Here is a 24,192-nt window from a genome sequence, read left to right as displayed (position 1 = left end):
GACTACTAAAGGACTATGTACAATAAGTCTTTGGCTGGAAAATCACTTATTAACACTAAATACACAAAAAAGTTCTTACATGTGTTTCAGCAACAGCAGACCCGGCGCTGTGGGCACAACATTTAGTATACAAATACACAATACATCCTGTAGCAGTCATAATAACAGCCTTATGACGAAATCATGTGCATGTCCAAATCTCGCAAGAGTTACAACCATAAAATATCTGGGAGTTATAATAGACGACCAACTCTCGTGGAAGCCTCATCTTATGGCAACAGCGCTTAGGGTAAGGAAATTGATTATAATTTTCAAAAACTTGAGACCCATACTGGACAAAAAGCGGCTGATACAAATTTACAAAACTCTTTGTGAATGCGTATTAACCTACTGCATTACATCATGGGGCGGAGCGCCTAAATCGAATTTCCTTCTAGTAGAACGCGCACAACGGGCAATACTTAAAGTGGCGTTAAAACTTCCTTATAGATACCCAACTCATTTACTATATCAAGAAGCTGAGGTTCTTAGTGTTAGAAAATTGTTTATATACAAAAGCATTTTAAGATATCACAACGAGACTGTTCCATTGCTACCAGCAAACACTAAAAGAGTTACTAGATACCCAACACCAGCAGTAAAAACTGCGCTGGCTCAACGCCACTTTGCCTTCTTAGCACCTTTATTATATAAAGCGATTGATAGGAAAACCACAATTAATAATATTAACAACTACTCGGCAAAAACAAAAATAATTTCCTACCTCAAGAACCTTAGTTATGTGAGTATTGAAGAACTTTTAAGCGCACACCACATTTCTACGTAAAAATAATACACACACTTACTTACACACACACCCACACACACACACACCCACACACACCACACACACACACACACACACACACACACACACACACACACACACACACACACACCCACACACCCACAAAATCATACACCCACACACATATGCATACACGCCATGTGAATTTTTATTTTATTCTATTTTATTTTACTTATTTATCTTATTTTATTGTTTAATTTAGATTTTATTATTAAGTAATAGTTAGATACTCAATAATTGTATTGTAAATTAAAAAAAAGCTTATGTAACAGGGAAGGCACTGGCTCCCATGACACAGTTTATACTTCTTTGGGAGCCAGTGGTCAAAGTCTTATGTGTCAAACCTTTTTTGCAAATAAAGATATATGTTATGTTATGTATTATGTATTATACTGAAAATTATTTCATTGATAGAGCTGGCCTTACTACATTATAGGATATAAATTATTGCAAAAAAAAATGCACAGTTCCTACAGGTCATGCAGTCGTACGAAGCTAGTATTCAATATACCTATTACCTAAGTCTATGCTGGCCTATGCTCTTAGAATCTATGCTACCAACCATAAAAGTCAATGCTACCAACCTATTACAGAACCTAAGGCTGAATGAAACACGTCGTTGTGACTTGTGTTTCTTCAGACTAAAAGGTTTTCGTTGGACAAAAGGACATTTAACAGTTTTGTTTTCTAAAATTTAGAAAAAACTCACTCAAAACAAAGAACATACAAAATGTACTTACACCAAAATAACGTCCGCCATTATGCAAATGCTAAATATTGTGTCCGAAACAAAACCCGAAAGTACCCAGCAGAACAGAAAGTAACAATAAGTGTACAGTTGCATTGGCACAATAATGGTCTCGTATGATGCTCGGATAAATACAAGCATTGCTGCATGAATGGACTCGCTGTTCCCAACTCTACCGACTGATTACGGAACGCGATTGCGACCGGACTGACTAAGCTGAGGCAGAGTGAGGGAACTCTCGGTTTGATCCTGAATCGACGATATGTCAAATTCTATGGATATGGTGACGTAAAATCAAAGAAAAATAGGGCTACTTTAGGGCTACCTGCGTCAAATTTACGCCTGCCAGTGACGTCGATGGCTAGACGTTTTTTTAGAAGTTACCATTGTCGTGAACTGTGGCTGAGGGCTGAATTATTGTGTAATCCACTCGCAAACAACAAAGATCTATGACCAAACACGCCTCAAAACAAAGAGCATACAAAATGTACACTAAATAACATGCAAATGCTAAATATTGTGTCTGAAACAAAACCCGAAAGTACCCAGTAGAATAGCATTGACACAATAATGGTCTCGTGTGATGCTCGAACAAAAACAAGCATTGCTGCATGAATGGACGCTCTGTTCCTGACTCTACTGACTGATTACAGAAAGTGATTGCGACTTAGTAAGCTGATGGCTGAATTGTGTAATCCACTTGTAATCAACAGTTTCATGTTAATAACTGACAGCTGTTGGTAAGTCTAAGCGTCGTCGCCCTAATACAACGCGAATGCGCAGTCATCGCAAGTTCGCGCGAATTTTACTCGTACGAACGTACGATCAAACGTATTGATCTCGAATATGTGTCCTAATTGGCATTCGCGCTATGATCGTGTATATTCGCGTTCTATTAGGCGCGAGCACGCGATGGTCGCATCGCTTATTCGCGCGATGATCGCGTAATCGCGTTGTATTAGGACGACGCACGCCTAGACTGGCTGGTCGATTGTGTGCTACTTAAATAAGATTTTTACGTTGTTGTTTTCATGTTGTCATGGTTGTTATTTTACGCCTTTGTGATGAATTTCACTTCCATTGTGATGGTGATTGCGATCTGTACACGTAATAATCAACGGTCACTAATGGAGTCGATGCATTGACCCCGTCCTGCAGGATGGCGTCGTTGATACATTTCTTTTGGGATTTAATCCCATAGACATACCTACGCTTTTATCGTCTTACGCAAGATTATGCAGACTTCTAGATAAGGTTTATGCTTTGGACAGTCAATTAAAATCGAGATATTTTTAATATTTTCTTATTTAATATTTTAGAATTTACTATCCCCCTGGAATAACGCTAAAAGAAGCAAATAACAATAGAACGTACATATTATTCAATGTTAGAACTGTAAATTTCAAGGAGATCCTTGACAAGGCCTAGAAAGTAAAAACCTTAAACTTCAATTTAAGTTTGTTCATGCTTTTGCTATCATGTGACCATTTTTTGGTAATCCCTTTGTATAATTCTTACTGAGATGATTTAGATTCTTAAAATTAATAATACTATCCTTTGAAGATGTCTGTCTGACAAAAATAAATACATATTGCGAACATTCTTTTTTTACACGTAAAAATTCAATTCCTAGAGCTTCAAACTCCAAAACTTCATAAAACTATTTTTTTATACTCATTACAATATACTAGTATAGTAAATATGGTACTGTCAAAACAAGCAGTGTACCGTCGTTAACATAAATTACAATAACAATGAATCCTGCCCTGAGAGACAATGGCTCAAGGGCTTGTCCAAAACAAATCAAGCATCAAGCTTACACTTACCATGTACTTGCGTTAACTAACTTGAACAAGACTATGGCACTGCATGTATATCATTTGAATGCTAAACAGGCTCAAAAGCTTATAGGTATAAGGATGGTATTAAATCTTTAATCCGTGTGGGTGTTAACACGCCAAACTATTTTTTTCTTAAGCCATGCTAATCATGACTAATATTCCCCTTTCCCCTCCAACTAAGCGTAAAGCTTGTGCTAGGAGGAGGTACGACATTAGTGCAACCCTTTTAAATTTGTTCCCTGTAGAAAAGGAGCCATTTTTTACCCTATCGTAGTAGAACTTGAAAGATTAAACCATATTAATAAACTTAAAACATGGCACGAAAGTATTAAAGTTCCATTGAATGTAATGTTGCGTGTTACTGACGATAGATGGCACTGTATTACTTTACTTTGCGTTATAACACAGCATGTCCCCACAGTAAATAAGAGTCTGGCGAACTCTACATCATTGTCAAGCGCAAACTAAAGCGCGTTCCATCTTAGACTGCAATTTTTGATACGCTTAAATTGTACTATGTACAAAAGCGTGATTAATTGATTAAATAATAATAAAAAAAGATTGACATTTCTTGAATACATCTTCAAAGTTCAAACATTCTAAAAGAATAGCAGCACACATTGACATAACAATTATTGCTTATTAGCTATCGACATCAGACGAGTCGCAGGGATCCGCTGGATCCAGGCGGCGCAAGACCGTGGCGTGTGGAAGTCCCTACAAGACATGTGCAGCAGTGGACGTCTATCGATTGATGATGATGATGATGACAATTACGATATAGATTATGGCTGATTCTTTTTAATTCGGAAGAGAAAATATTCATAACTAGATAATGCCCGCGACTTCATCCGCGTTGATTTAGGTTTTTAAAAATCCCGTGGTAACTTTTTGATTTTCCGGGATTAAAAGTAGCCTATGTCCTTCCCGGGATGCAAGCTATCTCTGTGTCAAATTTCATCAAAATCGGTTGATCGGATGGGCCGGTAAAAGCTAGCAGACAGACAGAGAGACAGACACACTTTCGCATTTATAATATTAGTATGGATAGCGTGATGCACGATAGTTGATATCTTTAACCGTTCACGACGTCGAAAACGCACGATGGTTTATCATTCGTGGCATAAAATATTGTTTTATGGAAATACGGTGAAAAGTAGACCACTAGAGTATAGGGACGTCGATGAAAGAACTGCGTACAGTGTTTATAAACACTCACCCAGATACAAGATGTATGCACATACGTACAATATTGAGATGGTCTTGTTTGGTAACTCAGAGATTTTTGACATGTAAAAAATATTGATGATTTAAAGACGTGTGTGGTCGATGATGTTTTAAAGTTGATGTTCCGTTAAAGCAAGAGATATTTAATTAATTAATACGCACATAATTCCGAAAAGTTACACGTGCGTGCCCGGGATCGAACCCCCGACCTCCGATTAGAAGCCGGACGTCCTAACAACTAGGCTATCACAGCTTCTATTAATGTACCCAAGATCATTTTTGTTTTGAGTATGATCCCGTACGATATAGTTAAGGGTTTAGGAGTTCGGATTTTAGGAGGGAACTGACATTCGTTACGTGTATTTTTAAAATAATTAGAGGGGAAAACCTTTTCACATAGAGAAATTTTCTAAATAAGTCAATAACTTCGCCGACAACGACAACTGATCACATTGGCGCCTACACAAAAAAACAGGCCAAAAGCGAGTCAGACTCGCGCACCGAGAGTTCCGTACTACAGTCGACATTTTTTCGACATTTCGCACGATAAATCAAAAATCTATTACGCATAAAAATAAATAAAAATCTGTTTTAGAATGTACAGGTAAAGCCCTTTCATATTATGATACCCCACTTGGTATAGTAATCTAAATTTAAAAGTTGAAAATACTATAATTTGCTCATGAGCACATTTTAATTTTTTTTTTGTGATGTAACCACAAATTCACGGTTTTCAGATATTTTGTCTCTTTATGTCTGCTATAAGACCTACCTACTTGCCAAATTTCATGAATCTAGGTCAACGGGAAGTACCCTGCAGGTTTCTTGACAGACAGACAGACAACAAAGTGATCCTATAAGGTAAATATCGACAAATAATCTTAATGTAAGTGAACAGTATGCTCTTTTTGAGAATAAAAATTCTTTAAACCGAAACCGAAATATCGACAAATAAAAACAAAAATTAATCGTGGTATGTACCCGTTTTATACATTAAAATATGTCGTTAAACCACGGAATAAGCTTAAAATCATTAGATCCTATAAGGGTTCCTTTTTTCCTTTTGTGATACGGAACCCTAAAAAGAATACCATGTCTTACAATCCCACAGTGTGTCTAAAGGTTCGTACGCACCTGAGCGGCGCGGCGCGGCGCTTCAGCGAGCTGCACGTCGCGGCACAGAGCGTCAAAATATCATTTCTATCATTTTGTATGGCGCATATCGCACTAGAGCGGCGCTGCACAGCGCTTCACCGCGCGTTGCCGCGCGGCACGGCTGGAGAGAATATTTTGAAGCGCAGCGAAGCGACGCGCAGTGCAGTGACGCTAGTGCGACATACCCAGCGGCGCGGCACGGCGCTTCGCGCTCGTACGCGAACGGGTATAAAAGTGACGCGCAAGTGACGCGAGGTGCCGCGTACTGAAGTTGTAGTGCGGTAGGCACCGTCGAGCGGCCTGAGGTGACGCGTTCTGCAGTCGGACTGAAGCGCCGCGCCGCGCCGCTCAGGTGCGTACGAACCTTTAATCGAACAATTAAAAGAAGAATTAATCAAACCATTGAACAATCGAACCGGCTGTAGACTGTACAGAGCGATAATAATTTCTCAACAGTTTTAAGTGTGCAGTCATTAATTTCTTGCACTGCCATTTACATTTGTCTTCATAACGGCTATGTTATGGAGAAATGTTTATTTTTTGTTTAGTTGTAGTAATTATTTTGCAAGTGGTAGACAGGAAAACAAATATTGCTAAAACATTGATAGAGACCTGTTAATAAATTCGGATGGCAAAGCATTCCCTCCAGCATGCTATTTATATTTTTTTAGGACTCTAATGTAAAAAGGAAAAACACTTTTTGTTCAACAAATAGGTATGTTAATTATCTTTATTATTATCATCACCATCTAAAAAAATTCATTCAACAATAGCACGGTAATGTTATCTATAATATTACCGTGACAATACCATTATGATAAGATAAAAGATTAGAAGCCGAAAAAGTTGTTTAAATTTTTTGAAATCATAATACTTAGTTGGTATAATTTTATTATTTCACATTTATTTTTACCTCCTCATTTATTTTCTACATTACTAAGTACCTAATTCATTTATTATCTAACTTCGTTTTCATTCCTTCAAGATTACTCTTATATCCGATTCCTAAAGCATCGATGAATTTCTCTTTACCTAGGATTTTCTTAAAATTATGTCCACGATTTCGTCTGCGTTTTAGATTTATAAAAATCTCTGATTTCATACTCACATTTATAAGGGTACTGATGGATAGATAGGTAGATTAAATAGATAACACTGCAATATATCGTCAAAAAATAGACCTTACTTTAGATTAATATCAACATTTCCATTCACACCACTGTAAAAGCCATCGTAAATCTTCCCTCATGTACCCTTCCAGGCGGTTATAGGAAGGGAGTACAGACCATTAAAACTAGAGTGTTACTAGGGCATTCACATTAGCTATTTGAGTAACTAGTACAGGAAATAATGCATGCACATGGCATTCACAGTTACAAGTCTATATTTGTCATGTTAAGTACTCTATACTCTATAATCTATGTATACTTCGTATCCGTCATTATTAACTAGTATGTTTATCAAACTCCCGGTCTAATCGCTGGAAAAAATTCGCTTGGCATAAAAAATAATGTACCTATTTATTCTAGCACCCTTATTTATTTTCTCTTAACATTGCTATTGTCAGATTCTTTTTTGAAATTGATTTGTTGTATAGAAGCAGGCGTTACTTTGCGGAAGTCCATGATATACAATGAACCAAAAGCTTAATTCGCTATAATACTGCTGCTTCTAGCTTCTAGCTTCTTCCTGCATGTTTAGCAGTGGGAGGGCGGGCGGTGCATTTCGCATGCTGCATGTTGCACCATACAGATTCGACCTGTTTCAGCGGATTATAGCGAATTAAGCTTTTGGTTTATTGTATGAAATTGATTTGTTTTTCAGAAATCATATAAGATTACATAAAGGACGTTGCAAGGTAAACACTATGGCAAACATCTGTTTACCTCAGTGTGTTACCTTACTACATATTACTTCCTCGTCACTAGCAGTTTTAAAACTAGTGACGAGGTATTATCAAAACAAACACCGTTGTCTAGGAATGTAGCGTGTCTATCGGTCAAACGAACCGCAATAAATGATTCACGGCTTGCATGCGGCATGCGCGCAGCTCAGAGTAAGGAAATGATGTTACAGAGGTTCGACGTAGCCGTATAGGTACATAGAGGAATCATGTGGTAAGTGCGGGACGAAGGACTGAGTGACCCGAACCGGCCTACGAGTTAGTGCCCTATGTTGAAGAATCATCGTGGTCGTCATTTCTTCTTCCTGCGTTGCTCCCTCAATTTTGAGGATCGCTCCCTTTTGATGTGATCTTTGCCACGATGTTTTTCCATTGTTTTCTATTTCCTGCCGCGTGGATTGCATCGCAGGCAAATCGCAGGTAGGTGTGTCGACTGCTTATTTTATTTGGTCTGATTAGGTAAGTCTCAGGCTACGTCCGCGGAGTCTCTTTCGTTCAATCTTTTTTTTAATTTTTATATTTTATTCAGATACAAGTTAGCCCTTGAGTAGAACACCAGAAACCAGCCCAGAAATTTAGAAATTATAAAATTCCAAACCCCTGCCGGGAATCGAACCTGGGACCTCCCATTAATAAGACAACAGCGCATACCACTGCGCCAAGGAGGTCGTCAATCTTACCAGTGATCATGAGTTTTTTAATATTGCTGGCGTTCTTTCTTGCAATGTGACCGTCCGTCGCGTCGTCATTTAACACGAGATCAAAGTCGTAGGACTACTGTAGCTCTGTTTATACTGTGCCCGCAGTATGAACACGAAAATTATGCAATTAGGAGCATTTGACCGGGTGACCATGTCATTAACTGTTACAACATTTATGGCACGCACTAGAAGGAAGTAGTTATTTAATCTTATGCTTTGTCGGCTTCATAAAGATTAACAGCTTGCATTTTAGAGTACCTACTTATCTATAAGATCTCTCACCCGGCTTTACTCACGTGTTAGCCTAGTCTAATGATAGATAGATAGATAGATCTAGTGTGAGCCTTAGATATCCATCCCCGGGATGCAAGTCATCCGTTTTGACGAAATTTAGTCTAAATTTCGTCAAAATCGGTTATACGGATGGGCCGTGAAAAGCTAACAGACAGACAGAGACAAACATACTTTTGCATTTATATGTAACTAGCTGATGCCCGCGAATTCGTCCGCGTGGAATCAGATTTTTTTCTTCGATTTTCCGGGATAAAAAGTAGCCTATGTCACGCTCCAGGTATTTATCTTTACCCATGCAAAAAATCATGTCAATCCGTTGCACCATTGCGACGTGATTGAAGGACAAACCAACAAACAAACACCCTCGCATTTATTATAAGTGTACTGATTAAAAAATAATTTATTCAACCCATGACAGTAAAAGCGTACGAAACACAAATAGCACAAATAGGATAAGACAATGGTATCGAAGCCTCATAAATCTTTCGTGAACAGGCGTGTCCATTGTCAAGGAAGGTAAGTAACACAATAAGGTATAAGTATCAGTATCATACAAATGGATGATATCTGCAGCCCCATTGAAATTAATTATAGGGGAGACTCCGGCACGCCTGTGCCGCCTCCGCGTGTAAACCTGTATGGATTGCTACAGTTACAAGATATCTTACACTGCAGTGAGAGCTGCAGTGTATTTAAGATTCCGTATCTCCAGAGCGTTAGAAATTATCCGGGTTCCCCATATGCGTCAGAGTGGTTGTAGTTAAAATAAATTTAAAAAACATGACTGCTATGCCAAAAAACTAACTGAAAAGTAAAAAAATCATATTTGTAAATGGCGCCACACAGCTGCCATTTTGAATTTTAACGAACTATTTTAACCTCTAATTGAAACATATAGCCACATCTGTTTTAATTAGACATTATGGTAGAACATACAACATAGAAAAAGAGGTGGATAATACGTTGACGAATGACAGGAATGAGTGGAAGAAGAAGACATGTTGTGCCGACCCCACGTAGCGTGGGATAAGGTAAGGAAGAAGAAGAAGGTAGAACATACAACATACAATAAGTACATGAACCCTGAAAATCTAAATCTAAAAAATAATCGGCAGTCGTATAAAATTTGCATTGAATTCAAACTTTGCTCTAAAAAAAGTCTGCAATATTGCCAGGGTTTTGCTAAAATCATTCCAGTTTAGTTTGTTTTAGTTAGTATGTTTACTAAGCTTTCAGCAAACTATTAAAACTGTTTCTAATTCCGTATTTGGGTTAGTTGTTACTGAGAGTATTAGTTTAGAAGACCATAATTACTCCGTGAGTCATATTCATGTTCGCGAGCTTAATATGGCACAAGCGTTGTAGGGGTCATGCAGGATTCTATTTAAAATTGTTGATTGCAATGAGTTTACCAAAATAGAGCTGTAAGTACATTCTTACAGTTTTTATTCGTTAAGCTTTGTTTTCTAGGATAGTGGCGCTATGTGACGACAACGTTCAAAATAGTATTTTTGGCAATCGTTTATAGAGCGCACTCTGACTTTGCTTAGACTTAAGACAGAGTTTAAACGAGACAGATGTATATCTCTCACATAAATCTGTCTCGATTTAACTTAATCTTAAGTCTGAGCAAAGTCAAAGTGCGCTCTATAGATATAATACATATGGTCAAGCGGGCCCGAAGCACGTCCACGGTGCACACCGTCCAATCAAAAGATTCCTCGCCATCCCGTGCCCATGCGCTTGGTGTGGTCACACGGCCATTGATTTTTTTGCAATCAATTACTAACTTATTTATTATTGGCAACAATTGTACATCCCACGATAAGCAATTACGGACGCCTCCTACACCAGCGATTCTTACAAATGTTCATCCATATATTCGCAGATTATAATTTGCAGCCATTATTTTCAAGCAGTCGGAGATCGGACCCCACGGTTAAAACTCTATCTCTACCTACTGTAGGAAATTATTCCCTAACACATGGCATTAAGGTTTGAAATCAAATGTACGAGTTCATAGATCAGATAAATTCATATCGTGTAGGTGTGGGATATTAAGAAGTAATAAATCTAGCACAGGTATTAATTATTATTATTGTATTTTCATCTGTGAAGGGACGCGACGGGAATTTTATTTCGTTACTCGACTTAAAGGGTGATAAAGTTAGAAGTTGATTTATCGATTTGATTGTGTGGGAATAATTAAGATGTATTGGACTTGGTGAACTATTTACTTTTATTGTTTTGCAGTTGTGTTACGATATTTTTCATAGAGTAATAAAGGGTCGTATTAAAGCGGCGGCAAATAAATTGTAAGTACTAGGTACTTACAATTTATTCGGGTGCTTGAAAAATTAATTACGGGCAAAGATAAATTATCTTTGCTACAGGTAATGTTAGGCTGGCGACTAAAAAAATATAGGAACCTTATATTATGACTGTGTGGGTATTTTTATATCTGGCATCAAGAATTATATGTAATAAATAATAAATAAATAAAACGTTTATTTTTCAATCATCTAGATTACACACATACATTGATTTGATCTTGAACAAATTTGCGTGCTTGTTGACATATACAATATTAAAAATGGTACAAGATCAAGAACTGGCTATCCTAGCTAGATTTTTAGATCTGTGTTAAGGATAGTCAGAATTATATGTATAGCCTCAGCCTTAATAGCTCAACCGGAAAAGGAGTGGACTGAAAACCGAAAGGTTGACGGTTCAAATCCCGCCCGTTGCACTATAAATTGTCGTACCTACTCCTAGCATAAGCCTGACGCTTAGTTGGAGAGGAAAGGGGAATATTAGTCATTTAACATGGCTAATGTGGCTAATTCCATTGTACACAATCTCTAAACTAAACTAAAATGGCACGTCTAAATCTATTGCTATCCCTTTCATAATGTTGCTTGCGGAAAAGGATAGCATTAGATTTAGACCTGTTAATTTAGTTTAGTTTAACGATTGTGTAATAGAGAATCGGCCCCATTATTCTTTTAAAAAAAAATGTACCAACAATTGAATTAAATAATTACGGACGGATAATTTATGGAGACTAATCTATATATATAAAAGGAAAAGGTGACTGACTGACTGATCTAGCAACGCACAGCTCAAACTACTGGACGGATCGGGCTGAAATTCGGCATGCAGATAGCTATTATGACGTAGGCATCCGCTAAGAAAGGATTTTTGAAAATTCAACTCCTAAGGGGGTGAAATAGGGGTTTGAAATTTTGTAGTCCACGCGGACGAATTCGCGAGCATAAGCTAGTAATAATTAAAATAAGGGCATCTAATGCGCGTTATGTGCACGATTCTTGCGCGTGCGTAAGTGTGGATCTACCTTAACAATGTTATTGCGGACGTAATAATTTTATATTAGACCTCTACAATCCAGCCCAATGGTATTACGGGTAATCTAGGGAAGTGCAGTTAGGTTACCTATAACAATGCATGGTTACTAGTTAGGAGCTAAGTATAGTGCATGGTGTACGTAAGTGTAAGGTGCTACGATGGTGAGGTAGCGTGAACCTTGTTACGAGATTCTCATACGAACGTAACGGCTACTTTAGAGGTTTGTAATTTTCTCTATTTAGGAGATAACGATCGGGTATCTTAGGATTCTGAAGTATTTTAGACTAGCTGATGCCAGCGTTTTCGTCCGCGCCTGGAATTAGGTTTTAAAAAATCCTGTGGGAACTCTTTGATTTTCCGGGATAAAAAGTAGCCTATGTCACTCTCCAGGTTTTTAAATATACCCATGCAAAAATCACGTCGATCCGATGTTCCGTTGCGACGTGATTGAAGGACAAACCAACAAACAAACACTTTCGCATTTATAATATGGGTAGTGATATCCTCCAGACTCATAAAGAGGCGTGTTTCTTTTATATTATAACTTATCTATTAATATATACATGGTTTAAGTAGAACGCTAGCAAAAACGAAGACATGTGATAGTAGATACTTGATGATTACTGATAAGTGATAAGATACCACAAAAAAAACGCGAAAAATAAATTTAAAAAACCGGTATTTTTCAAAGTTCGCAAAGTATTTATGTATTGCAAATAAAACATCTGACTGACACTAGAGGTCAACGGACGTTGCGTAGTTAGGTGCCGCGGGGTCAATTAACTTATCTATTACTACACAGGGTGTAAGTAGAACGCTAGCAAAAACGAAGACAGGTGATAGTACTTGATGATTACTGATAGGATACCACAAAAAAAGCGAAAAACTATTTAAAAAAAACCGGTATTTTTCAAAGTTCTTAATGTATTGTGTATTGCAAAGAAAACATCTGACTGACACTAGAGGTCAACGAACGTTGCGTAGTTAGGTGCCAGTTGCCACAGGGTCAAAGTCATAGGCAATGCACTGACCCCAAGTTTTGGACGCTATGCATTTTTTTTTATTCAGATACAAGTTAGCCCTTGACTGCAATTTCACCTGGTGGTAAGTGATGATGCAGTCTAAGATGATAGCGAGCTAACCTGGAAGGGGTATGGCAGTTTTTATTAAACCCATACCCCTTTGGTTTCTACACGGCATCGTACTGGAACGCTAAATCGCTTGGCGGCACGGCTTTGCCGGTAGGGTGGTAACTAGCCACGGCCGAAGCCTCCCACCAGACCAGACCAGAAATTTAGAAATTATAAAATTCCAAACCCTCTGCCAGGAATCGAACCCGGGACCTCCCACTATTAAGACCACAGCGCTCACCACTGCGCCAGGGAGGTCGTCAAAATTGCGGGTTTCACTCAGATCTGTCTCGTATGTCTATTTACTCTTGTCTGGAAGGTAGTCAAGTCATAGGTACGTGGCAGGAAACACGGACGTCGGAAGGACGTTCTATACCTTAGAAAGTTTAAGCTAAAACGTTTCGTACGAGTAGATTGAATGTCGACCACATAAGGATGCCAGCGCTAACCATTTCTGTGGTTCTGTGGTAGAACATTGAAGGAGGAACAAAATTATGGAGTTCCTAAGCACAATACTATATTAGATTAGATTAGATTTATTTATTTTCTTTCATGTACATTTACATTAATTGATGGTGGGTGCTTAAAGCTTAATATAAGTACATGAGACCCTGTCAGGGTATTGCAAATACAATTTTAGGTACAATAAAATGATAAATATTGAAGATACAATAAAAGGTTACAATTTAAAATACAATAAGAATAGGATTAAAATTATTAAATGATCATTACTAGCTATATGAAATACTAGCTTATGCTCGCGACTTCGTCCGCGTGAACTTCATAATTTTCAAACCCCTATTTCCCACCCTTAAGGGATGAATTTTTAAAAATCCTTTCTTAGCGGATGCCTACGTCATAATAGCTATCTGCATGCTAAATTTCAGCCCGATCCGTCCAGTAGTTTGAGCTGTGCGTTGATAGATCAGTCAGTCAGTCAGTCACTTTTTCCTTTTATATATTTAGACTAGCTTCTGCCCGCGGCTTCGCCCGCGTGGCCTACAGGAAACAAATGGCATTTTTTTTTCAGAAACAAACATTATAACATCAGGACGCGCACTCTGAACAGCACCGAATAACACATATAACCTTCCAACCCCCATTTCTAAGCTGACACCTAACCTCAAGAAAAAACCTACTTTCCAAATTTCAAGTCAATTATAATATCAATAATTAAAACTTTACTTTACACATACAAACTTTCATCCCCTATTTAACCACCCTTATGGGCAAATTTTCCAAAAATTCTGAAACACGTATGTCTTCATTTGTGACCGAAAACCCAAATACCAATTTTCATGCAAATAACTTCACAAATGACGGACTTTCATACAAACTTCCATCCCCCATTTAACCCACTTAGGGGTGGAATTTCGAAAAATCCTTTCTTAGTGGATACCTACTCTTTACAAAGAATAGACCCTCCAAATTCCATGTCTTTAGGACCAGCGGTTTAGGCTGTGCGTTGATTTCACATACAAACTTACATCCCCTATTTTACCACCCTTATGGGCAAATTTTCCAAAAATCCTGAAACACGTATTTCTTCATTTGTGACCGAAAACCCAAATACCAATTTTCATGCAAATAACTTGAAAAATGACCGACTTTCATACAAACTTTCATCCCCCATTTAACCAACTTAGGGGTGGAATTTCGAAAAATTTCTTAGTGGATACCTACTCTTCACAAAGAATAGACCCTCCAAATTTCATGTCTTTAGGACCAGCGGTTTAGGCTGTGCGTTGATATCTATGTCAGTCAGTCAGGCAGGACTTTGAATTTTATATATTAAAGATTATTCATTTGCATGCTTATATATTTTATTATATTATGTATTGCAGTACCGTAATTCAAGCTCAGCACTTCATGCTGGCATGTCCAATTTGTCCAACTGCATTATAGTAAATTAAAGAAATCAAGATACCTGTGTAGTTATTTGTAGCCCGTCACTTTAATCAACGTACAAATGGAGTTCCAAAGGTGGTCCATTTGTCGTACGATGCAACGAATTGATTTCTGATATAAAAGCCTGATTTCTGATATGTATGTAAATTATTGTTTATGGTTAAAACATGGCCCTTTATTTTTCCTCTTTCCTCTAAGTTCCTCGGTCAAATAACCATACATCCAATAAATTATTATTCTTTATTCAATAACTGTCTATATCTATAGTCTATACTTAAGCTGTTTCCCTCTCTGTATCGGTTTCCTCATTGCTGAGGGTTGTGACCCATTTCCAATTACAGGGGATTCTTCTGGACTCCTTGACAGAAGGATTAAGGTAATAGTAGGTAGAGGTACCTAGTCATAAATCATTAATCTACTTAAATATTTCTCTAGTGCATTTGTCATCTAGTTCATCAGTTCTTAGCTAAAAACGGAAACTTGTCATAGATAATGCAGGCCCAGTATCTACCTATCTATTTAGTTATTTCCCGCCACTTACTGAATTGACCATTTCATCTAATTTACAGGAGCACTAATACATCTAAGTAAGATCTAACAGCCGCACTCAGAGTCGCTAATCGTTACTTAAGATTGAGTTAAAACGAAACAGATTTATATGAGAGATATAGCTCCGTCTAGTTTTAACTAAACTTAAGTAACGATTAAGCGACTCTGAGTACGCCTGTTAGTAATGTAGTCTACGTATTTAATGTTGTCCATAAAGTTTTTCGGTTCTAAGCTCAAAACGGTCATAGTCATAGATTAGTTAGGTATAGTACTAAACAGATAATTCACTTCCTGCCACCTTACTTAATTGGCGCCCGGTCTAGATACAAGTAAAGTGCCTAACAACGAATTCGCCCACACACAGGATGGAATCGTTTTAGGTCTCCGGTATCAATTGAGTATAATATATCCCGTGAAATGTACACTTAATAAGAGCGGAAAGAGCCTGCGTTTCCTTGTATCGTATTTAGATGCAATTAATAGCTACATCCATTTCTTTATTAACCATTTCCATTTTTGATGAAATATCTCGAAATATGTAGATATATTTACCTACCTATCTACTCAATATTGAAATAATAATATGCACATGCTGTATATGCCCATAATTGATAGTTGTAATAGTACTAGAATTATTTGTAACCTATTTTTAATTATTATGAATGTAGTTACAATAATTTACCGTCGGCATTTCAAATAATAATCAAAAAATATGATATATATCCATGAAAATTGATATTTGGGCTTTCGGTTAAAAAATGAAGAAATAGTTCCGGTGTTCGGATTTTTTGAAATTCCATACTGAGGGGATGGGCCGATTACCAAAAAATCTTCTCAAGAGAAATTGTTACGGGTCAGCTAGTATTAAATAGCAAATAAATGATTTGTATTTGTATTTGGTTTATTAAAATAAATTTTTTCCTCATCAAAAAGGAAGAAATTTTCCCTCTAATTTAATAAGTCCTTCAATTGAATTTAATTGGAAACTAGAAAAACTAGAACATTCCATCGATAAGTTTTTCCTCTTTGATGTCAAAGACTGGTTTGGAATAAAAACACAGCGTGTTACGTCAAGTAAATCCTTGCATACTTAATATTATAAATGTGAAAGTGTGTGTCTGTCTGCTAACTTTTCACGGCCAAACAGTTTAACCGAATTTGATGTTTGGTACAGAGTTATCTTACACCCCGGGGACGGACATAGGCTACTTTTCATCCCGGAAAACCATAGAGTTCCCACGGAATTCTTAAAGACCCATCCGTTTAACCATTTTATATGAAATTTGGTACATGGGTAGACTTTCAGACTGACTGATCTATCAATGCACAGCTTAAACTACTGGACGGATCGGGCTGAAATTTGGCATGCAGATAGTTATTATGACGTAGGCATCCGCTAAGAAAGGATTTTTGAAAATCAACCCCTAAGGAGGTGAAATAGGGATTTGAAATTTGTGTAGTCCGCGCGGACGAAGTCGCGAGCATAAGCTAGTAACCAATAAATACAGACGCCATGTTACGTCAAGTAAATTATAAATCATTCAATTCAATTGGTCCGCTGCGACCGAAGTGAATATAATTTATTCAACAAAACAACCGTTGAATTAATAATGGACCTGTGCATCGCCGTGGCCCTAATATGGACGTGACCCTGGCCTTAAGAATAATAATTTTAAGGACACCGCGATTCTTTTAGAGTAGTTTTGACTTTAATTTTAAGGAAAATAGTTGACGCATTACGGTTAACTACCTTGAGGAGCTTTAGGCAGTGGTCCGACCGCCGGCGAGAAAACGACTAACTATCGGCGATTTTATCTCACAAGAAACGTACAATAAATGTACATTCCGTGTAAACGAAAGAGATGCATATTATATATAAAAAGTTGCTCTCTGACTGTTCACACTGCCGGCGACGACTCGCTTAATAGTTTTGTCGCTGAGCGACGAGCTTCCAAAAATATACTCGCTCAGCGATATTCGTTCAGCGATGCTCGCTCGCTTGAACATGTAACACGCGCGCAGGTTTGCACAGGACTGAGCGACCGCGGGTGAATGGCGCGAGTAATCGCTCGTCGCACTTGCACACTCGCTTACAGCCCGGCGACAAAACTATCGAAACTACACACTCGCTTCCCACTGATCGCCAACTCGTTTAAGTTTCTAGTTCTACTCGTTTCCCGTTCATCGTCGGCGGTCGGACCACTGCCTTACATTAAGGAGCCTCTGCGTGAATCTGCGTTTTCTTATACGGTACAACATGCAAAGAATATAACTAAATACTAAATGAAAACTAAATACTTACAATAAGTATGTAGGTACCTACTTAAATAACATCCTCATCATCATCAACCGATAGACGTCCACTGCTGGACATAGGTCTCTTGTAAGGACTTCCACATACCACGGTCTTGCGCCGCCTGAATCCAGCGACTCTCTGCGGCTCGTCTGATGTCGTCCGTCCACCTAGTGGGAGGTCTTCCAACGCTGCGTGTTCCGATGCGAGGTCGCCATTCCAGCACCTTGAGATCCCAACGTCTATCGGTTTTACGAACTATGTGCCCTGCCCATTGCCACTTCAGCTCTAGTTCTTCTATGGATCTCCTCATTTCTGATTTGATCATGTAGAGAAACTCCAAGCATAGCTGAGCGAAACTGGGGCGGGTCTGCTAGTTAATAATAAAATGATCAGACCTACAATGATATGACTCGGTCACACAAAATAGTATGATATAGCATCATATTTGAGCAAATATTTGGAAAACATATTACAATTACATGGTTGTAAAGGTGCGATGTTTCGTTGTGTCTATATAACTGTAATTTAAAACTCAAATCATCCGTATTCCGTACTAATCGAAAAAGCAAATAGAGACCAATGTAAAGACAGAAGGAGGTTATCGCCAAGGTTTGGAGTCTAACAGCCGCACTCAGAGTCGCTTAATCGTTACTTAAAGCATTAATTAGTATGGATAAGTAATGCCTTAAGTAACGATTAAGCGACTCTGAGTGCGGCTGAAAGATATCTAAACACGTCATAGAAGATAAGAAACGATAATTATTCTAAGTGAGGGCCGATTTTTCGATCGTCATTCAATCAGATAATGTTTTTTTAAGGTATAAATGGATGTTTTAACAAATTGTGTATTGCAAATCCGTAAAAAACGTCAAATCTATTCACCTGTTTTTTTTCAATATTTCTGAAAAATCAGTCCAAAGAACGTTAAGAAAAAGTGCAAAGGGTAAAAGATTTTTTTAATGTGACACAAGAAATCAACATTTTGGTGTACAATTTAAAAAAAATCCATTTTTACCTCACAGATAATTGATTATTACTATTTAGCTAAAATGATTCCTAGCTCCATGGGTTACTTAATGATTTTTTTTTTCTGCAACTTATTTAAAGGCTCTGGGTTCTAGTTTTTCGGACTCAAATACAATATTACTGTCAATTGCTAAACATAGTATGTTATATTGCAGCAGATACGACATAATACATTTTGCACGGTTCCACGTTCTATTTTAGAACGTCAATTAAAAGCAGAGGGCGGGCTAAGTGGTACAGATATAGTACCTACCACAAATATTGAACGCCGATATGAAAACACGTGGGAACATAAAAGCCGACGTTTGGCAAAGATTAAATTATCTCGCAGAGATTACAAAATCCTCACTCCTTAGTCATTATTCGCTATGACATTGAAATAGTTTCGTAAATCGTAACATACCTAAAGCAATGAGTGAAGAAGCTTATTTACACTACATTGTGGCTAATTCCATAATATCTAAATATATGATAATATAATAATATAATATCTTGCACTTTTGTGAATAATTTTGCTTTTTAAAATTTATAATTTGAACAATTTTTGTAAGTATGTTTATGTTAGTTTGTACTCGTAGTTTAATTAGTGTAATTGGCTTTATGGCCGTTCTAATTAAATAATAAATAAATAATAATAATAATATAAAAGAAAAAGGTGACTGACTGACTGACTGATCTATCAACGCACAGCTCAAACTACTGGATGGATCAGGCTGAAATTTGGCATGTAGATAGCTATTATGACGTAGGCATCAGCTAAGAAAGGATTTTTGAAAATTCAACCCCTAAGAGGGTGAAATAGGGGTTTGAAATTTGTGTAGTCCACGCGGACGAAGTCGCGAGCATAAGCTAGTCTTAACTAAATTGACAGATCTTAATCAATAAGTAAGGGATAGAAGTATATTTAGACCACTCATTTTAGTCTACTTTAGAGATTGTATGCAACATAGTTAGTCACACGTAGCTCTAATTCTGTTATACACAATCTTTAAACTAACTGTACTAAAATGCCAGGTCTGAATATAATATTGCTATTCCTTTCATAATACTCCCTATAGAAAAGGATAGCAAAGGAAAAGGATAGTATGATATTATTAGAACTGTCAATTTAGTTTAGAGATTGTGTACAACGGAATAAGGTATTTTACCCTATTTTGAAAAGTGTCTTAACTTGATCCTAAAGTGATACTATTTTACCTTATCACATACACACATTTTTATCTCATCACATACATCCTAATTCGATCGTTAACAAAATGACAATTCATAATATATTACATTTTAATTACTCACCTAATTGTAATGTTAAAATTTGCGACCATTATTATATTATAATAAGTTATTAATAATTAGCAAATAGCTTCAGAAAATACAATTATGAGTTGTAGTTATGGTTATGGGCGTTAGTAATTAAGCAGTACACAATAGGTACTGAATTGTGCGTGTTGATTATTCATTTAAATTATGGTTTTAATAAACCTTATCATTTTCAACATGTTTTTAAGTAAGTACTTAAATGTTTCATCTATGCCGAGTGCCGACTCACGGTAAAGGGATGGCGAGATTGTGTGTATGAGTGTCTCAATTATTTCAGTTTGGGTTATACGTTTTGAACATAATATTTTAATTAGGTAAGACAAGTTTAGTAACCAATTAACTGAGTGCTTACTTATTCTTTTGTTTTTATTTCTTTTCTGTTTGAATGCTACTTAGAACTTGGATATCTGTTTTGTGTTTAATCTTTGTCCCTCGCAAGGCGGTTTCAGAGACGTCCCGCTGCTAATTGTTGCGGGCTCCATGTTTGGTACATAAAGATAACAAGCATTAAGCTCATATCTTCTCCACTTAAGACACTAAGTTAACTTAAGCGTTAAGTGTACCTAAACATTTCAAAGTGGGTAGACAAAGGTAAAAGGAGAATTGAGAAACTGGTAAACTGGGAAATAATGACTGCTGAAGTTTTTACCAATTAGTATGGCTACAGAACCCAACCTTACGAGTGTTATGATATGCACTTGATCAGTTTTTAGGGTTCCGTACCTTAAAAGGAAAAAAAATCATGATAAAAGTCATGTCAATTTCCGGGATGCAAGCTACCTTTGTACAGCAGACAGACAAACAGACAGACACACATTCGCATTTATAATATTAGTAAGTATGGATTATAACTATAAAGACTGATGCTAAATGGTACTTGTAAAATGCAGTGCAGTGTACTTATAATTTTTACCTCGGTAAAAAATCCTTGACGTATTTAAATTGTCGGTAAACGAGCTGTCATAATATTGCGCTCTACATTTTTGCTCTCAAATAAAAATCATAAACAGAATGCAATTATTACTGAAGTACTTAACTACAGACAGTGGTTTTTTAAAACAACTTGACATGTTAAAAATGTACAATTTTCTTTGGGTAATGAACTCCTTGACATTATGATCATGAAATTGGCGGGAAGCGAGGCCGACAACGGCAGCCATTATTACGACGGTTTATTTTTTAGGGTTCCGCACCAGGAGGGTGCCAAACGGGACTCTATTACTAAGCCTCCGCTGTCTGTCCATGTGTTTGGCATAACTGACAGACATAGACGGACAGACGTACAATGAAGTGATCCTATACGGGTTCCTTTTTTCCTTTTGAGGTACGGAACTCTAAAAATGATGAGGTCTAGGTAGGAGATGGCAGACAGGCTAGCGATGGCCTAGAAGATGCCATTCACTCTTGCCTTGAAGGTACTCGTAAGTACAGTGCGACAAGGCTCCCTTGGCACTTGAATGACATTGACAGGGGGGCGCTGTTGGGAACAAAGGCTTAGAATATTCAAACAAGAACAAAGGAAACACTTGACGGTAACGTTAGTTCCGATTTTCGCCACGCACTAAGATATCCTTTTTCGCAAAACATTCCAAAAAAGTATGCATATGATATTTCAGTAAAATTGGCGACAAACGAGCTGTCACATCACCTGACAGTTTACTTTAATCTCACCGAAGCGTCCCCAAAGCGTCCCGCAGCCCGCTGTCACGCTATCGTGGCCGCTTCATATAAAGGCTCCTTAACGGATACGGTTAATCTGACAGCAATCGCGTCGGATGTTTTGACAGGCACCGCAATTACCTGCTACTTTGTTTGGCGGCTCACTGCGCCCACCGTTCACATCCTCCGTTCGTTGCACCTAACCGACATGACCTGTATTATCACAAGCACAACAGGTTGTAACTAAGTAGTTTTGGCTAAATGGACGAGGCACTAAAAATAAATAACGGTAGACAGTAATCTTATTCAATCTAACCAGAATTTTACACAAGGCAAAAGCAGATAATATGACCTGTTTTATCACACGCACAACAGATTTTGGCCAAATGGACGAGGCTCTGAAAGTAAACAACAGTAGACAGTGGTCTTACTCAATCTAACCAGAATTTTACACAGGACAGGAGCAGATATGACCTGTTTTATGAGGCTGATAATCACAAACCCGAAAGGTTATAAGTTTTGGCTAAATGGACGAGGCTCTGAAAGTAAACGACGCTAGACAGTAGATTTTTGATGATGACTGCAGTTAAATTACTTACACTTAAGTTCTATCGGCGATTGTTTCAGTAATTCCATTGTTTACGACGGCATATTAGTTCCACAAGCAGGCACAGAAGCATTGATGGTTCTGTTTTCAAAAAGCGCGACGATTGTTTGTTGAAGAACTATAAACCTATCCTTCAGCAGCGAGTAGCGAAATGGATTGCTCAAAAAAGCCTTTCTATGAGTTGTTCATTAGAACGTCTTGCTCGTACGATATGACGTTTTCTAGCCTCCCGATTTCCGACCCGAAGGCTTCAGAGATCAGTCACTACCATATATATCACATCCACACGCTGGACAGAATTCCAGAAACTTTGAGATGACTTGACCAAATTGCGCAGTGCCTGAAAACCAAAATCATCGAACAGTGCGTGAAGTATAAATAATGCAGTGAGACATGGGCCTCATAAGAAAACTGAGTCTCTCAGTGGCTGATGATGGGGAGATTGCTCGGAGTTTTTCTACGTGATCAAATCAGAAATGTAGAGATCCGTAGAAGTATAGAGTTACTAAAATAGCTTACCAAGTTGGAAGCTGAAGTGACAACGGGCAGAGCATGTAGTTCGTGGACGTTGAGGTCCTAACTTTCCCGAGATGTTGGAATGGCGGCTCATACCGAAAATCACAGTATTTTATACCTACTATGTTCAGTAGTGGACGTCTATCGATGACGTCAACGACGATGAGATTTGTACTTACTACTTGTACTTTTCCCAATGATCGTATCTTAAAAACCAGTCATTCCCTGACTCAATCAAGTACTCGATGCAACGGATTCAGTGTGAAATCTATAGATCGCACTCGGACTTAGCTTAGACTTAAGACAGAGTTAAAACGAGACAGAACTAGATCTTTCACATAAATCTGTCTCGTTTTAACTCAATCTTAAGTCAAAGTGCGCTCTATAGATCTCAGCCTCAGTGTATTGCCACGCTAGAAGACATATCAGCGACGACGCGGAAGATTACATAGGCTGTCTTTAGAGGAACAAAAAAACTGTGATTGGTTACATTTGGTTATTTATATCGCCTCCAAACCTACTAACAAAGTTTACTCACATCAATTCATCGGTTCCCAGTGAGCACAGTGGCTGCATTGATGGCTCGAGTGCTGCCCATTCATCACACGATGTGATGTGCCGAGCAGTCGCTACTCGCTACTCGGAAATGTGTGCGGAGTTTAATTTGATTAGCCGTTGATAAGTGCATGTGTCAATTAATTAGGTTCTTTTATCGCACACTGCGTAGTGTGCACTTTTTGTGCATTGTTCATTTGGGCTCGGCTATTGCTTTTGAGGGTGGTCATAACATCAACCGATAGACGTCCACTGCTGGACATAGGTCTCTAGTAGGGACTTCCACACGCCACGGTCTTGCGCCGCCTGAATCCAGTGGCTCCCTGCGCTTTGAATTGATATGTAGATTGTAGACCAATGGGTCTACATATCAATTTACAGCTTAAATATCCCATTGAAACTCAAAAATCTTTCAAAATCTATGGTGTCTACCATAGTGTGAACCTGCATCTTTTCAATAAACCCCCATAGTACACATCTGGTTAGACTTAAGTATTTCAGTTAAATAACTTAGAACGTTTAAAGCCGTTTAAAATGCTCTGGGCTA

The 24,192-nt window shown here is 37.8% G+C and overlaps 4 protein-coding genes across 4 annotated transcripts in view; 2 read left to right on the top strand and 2 right to left on the bottom strand.

The window, feature by feature from the left end:
- LOC117991552 (putative phosphatidate phosphatase) overlaps positions 1-24,192 on the bottom strand; it is a 362,451-nt gene that overhangs the window by 94,832 nt on the left and 243,427 nt on the right. The gene's annotated exons all lie outside the window — the stretch shown is intronic.
- Positions 1-24,192, top strand: part of LOC117991780 (mitochondrial potassium channel ATP-binding subunit) — a 325,288-nt gene that overhangs the window by 212,605 nt on the left and 88,491 nt on the right. The gene's annotated exons all lie outside the window — the stretch shown is intronic.
- Positions 1-24,192, top strand: part of LOC117992053 (dystrophin-like) — a 248,937-nt gene that overhangs the window by 208,717 nt on the left and 16,028 nt on the right. The window lies entirely within an intron of this gene.
- Positions 1-24,192, bottom strand: part of LOC117991549 (putative phosphatidate phosphatase) — a 105,595-nt gene that overhangs the window by 80,450 nt on the left and 953 nt on the right. The gene's annotated exons all lie outside the window — the stretch shown is intronic.

Source organism: Maniola hyperantus, chromosome 20 (assembly GCF_902806685.2).
Source record: "Maniola hyperantus chromosome 20, iAphHyp1.2, whole genome shotgun sequence".
Taxonomy (NCBI): Eukaryota; Metazoa; Arthropoda; class Insecta; order Lepidoptera; family Nymphalidae; genus Maniola; species Maniola hyperantus.
This window is presented reverse-complemented; position numbering and strand designations above follow the sequence as displayed.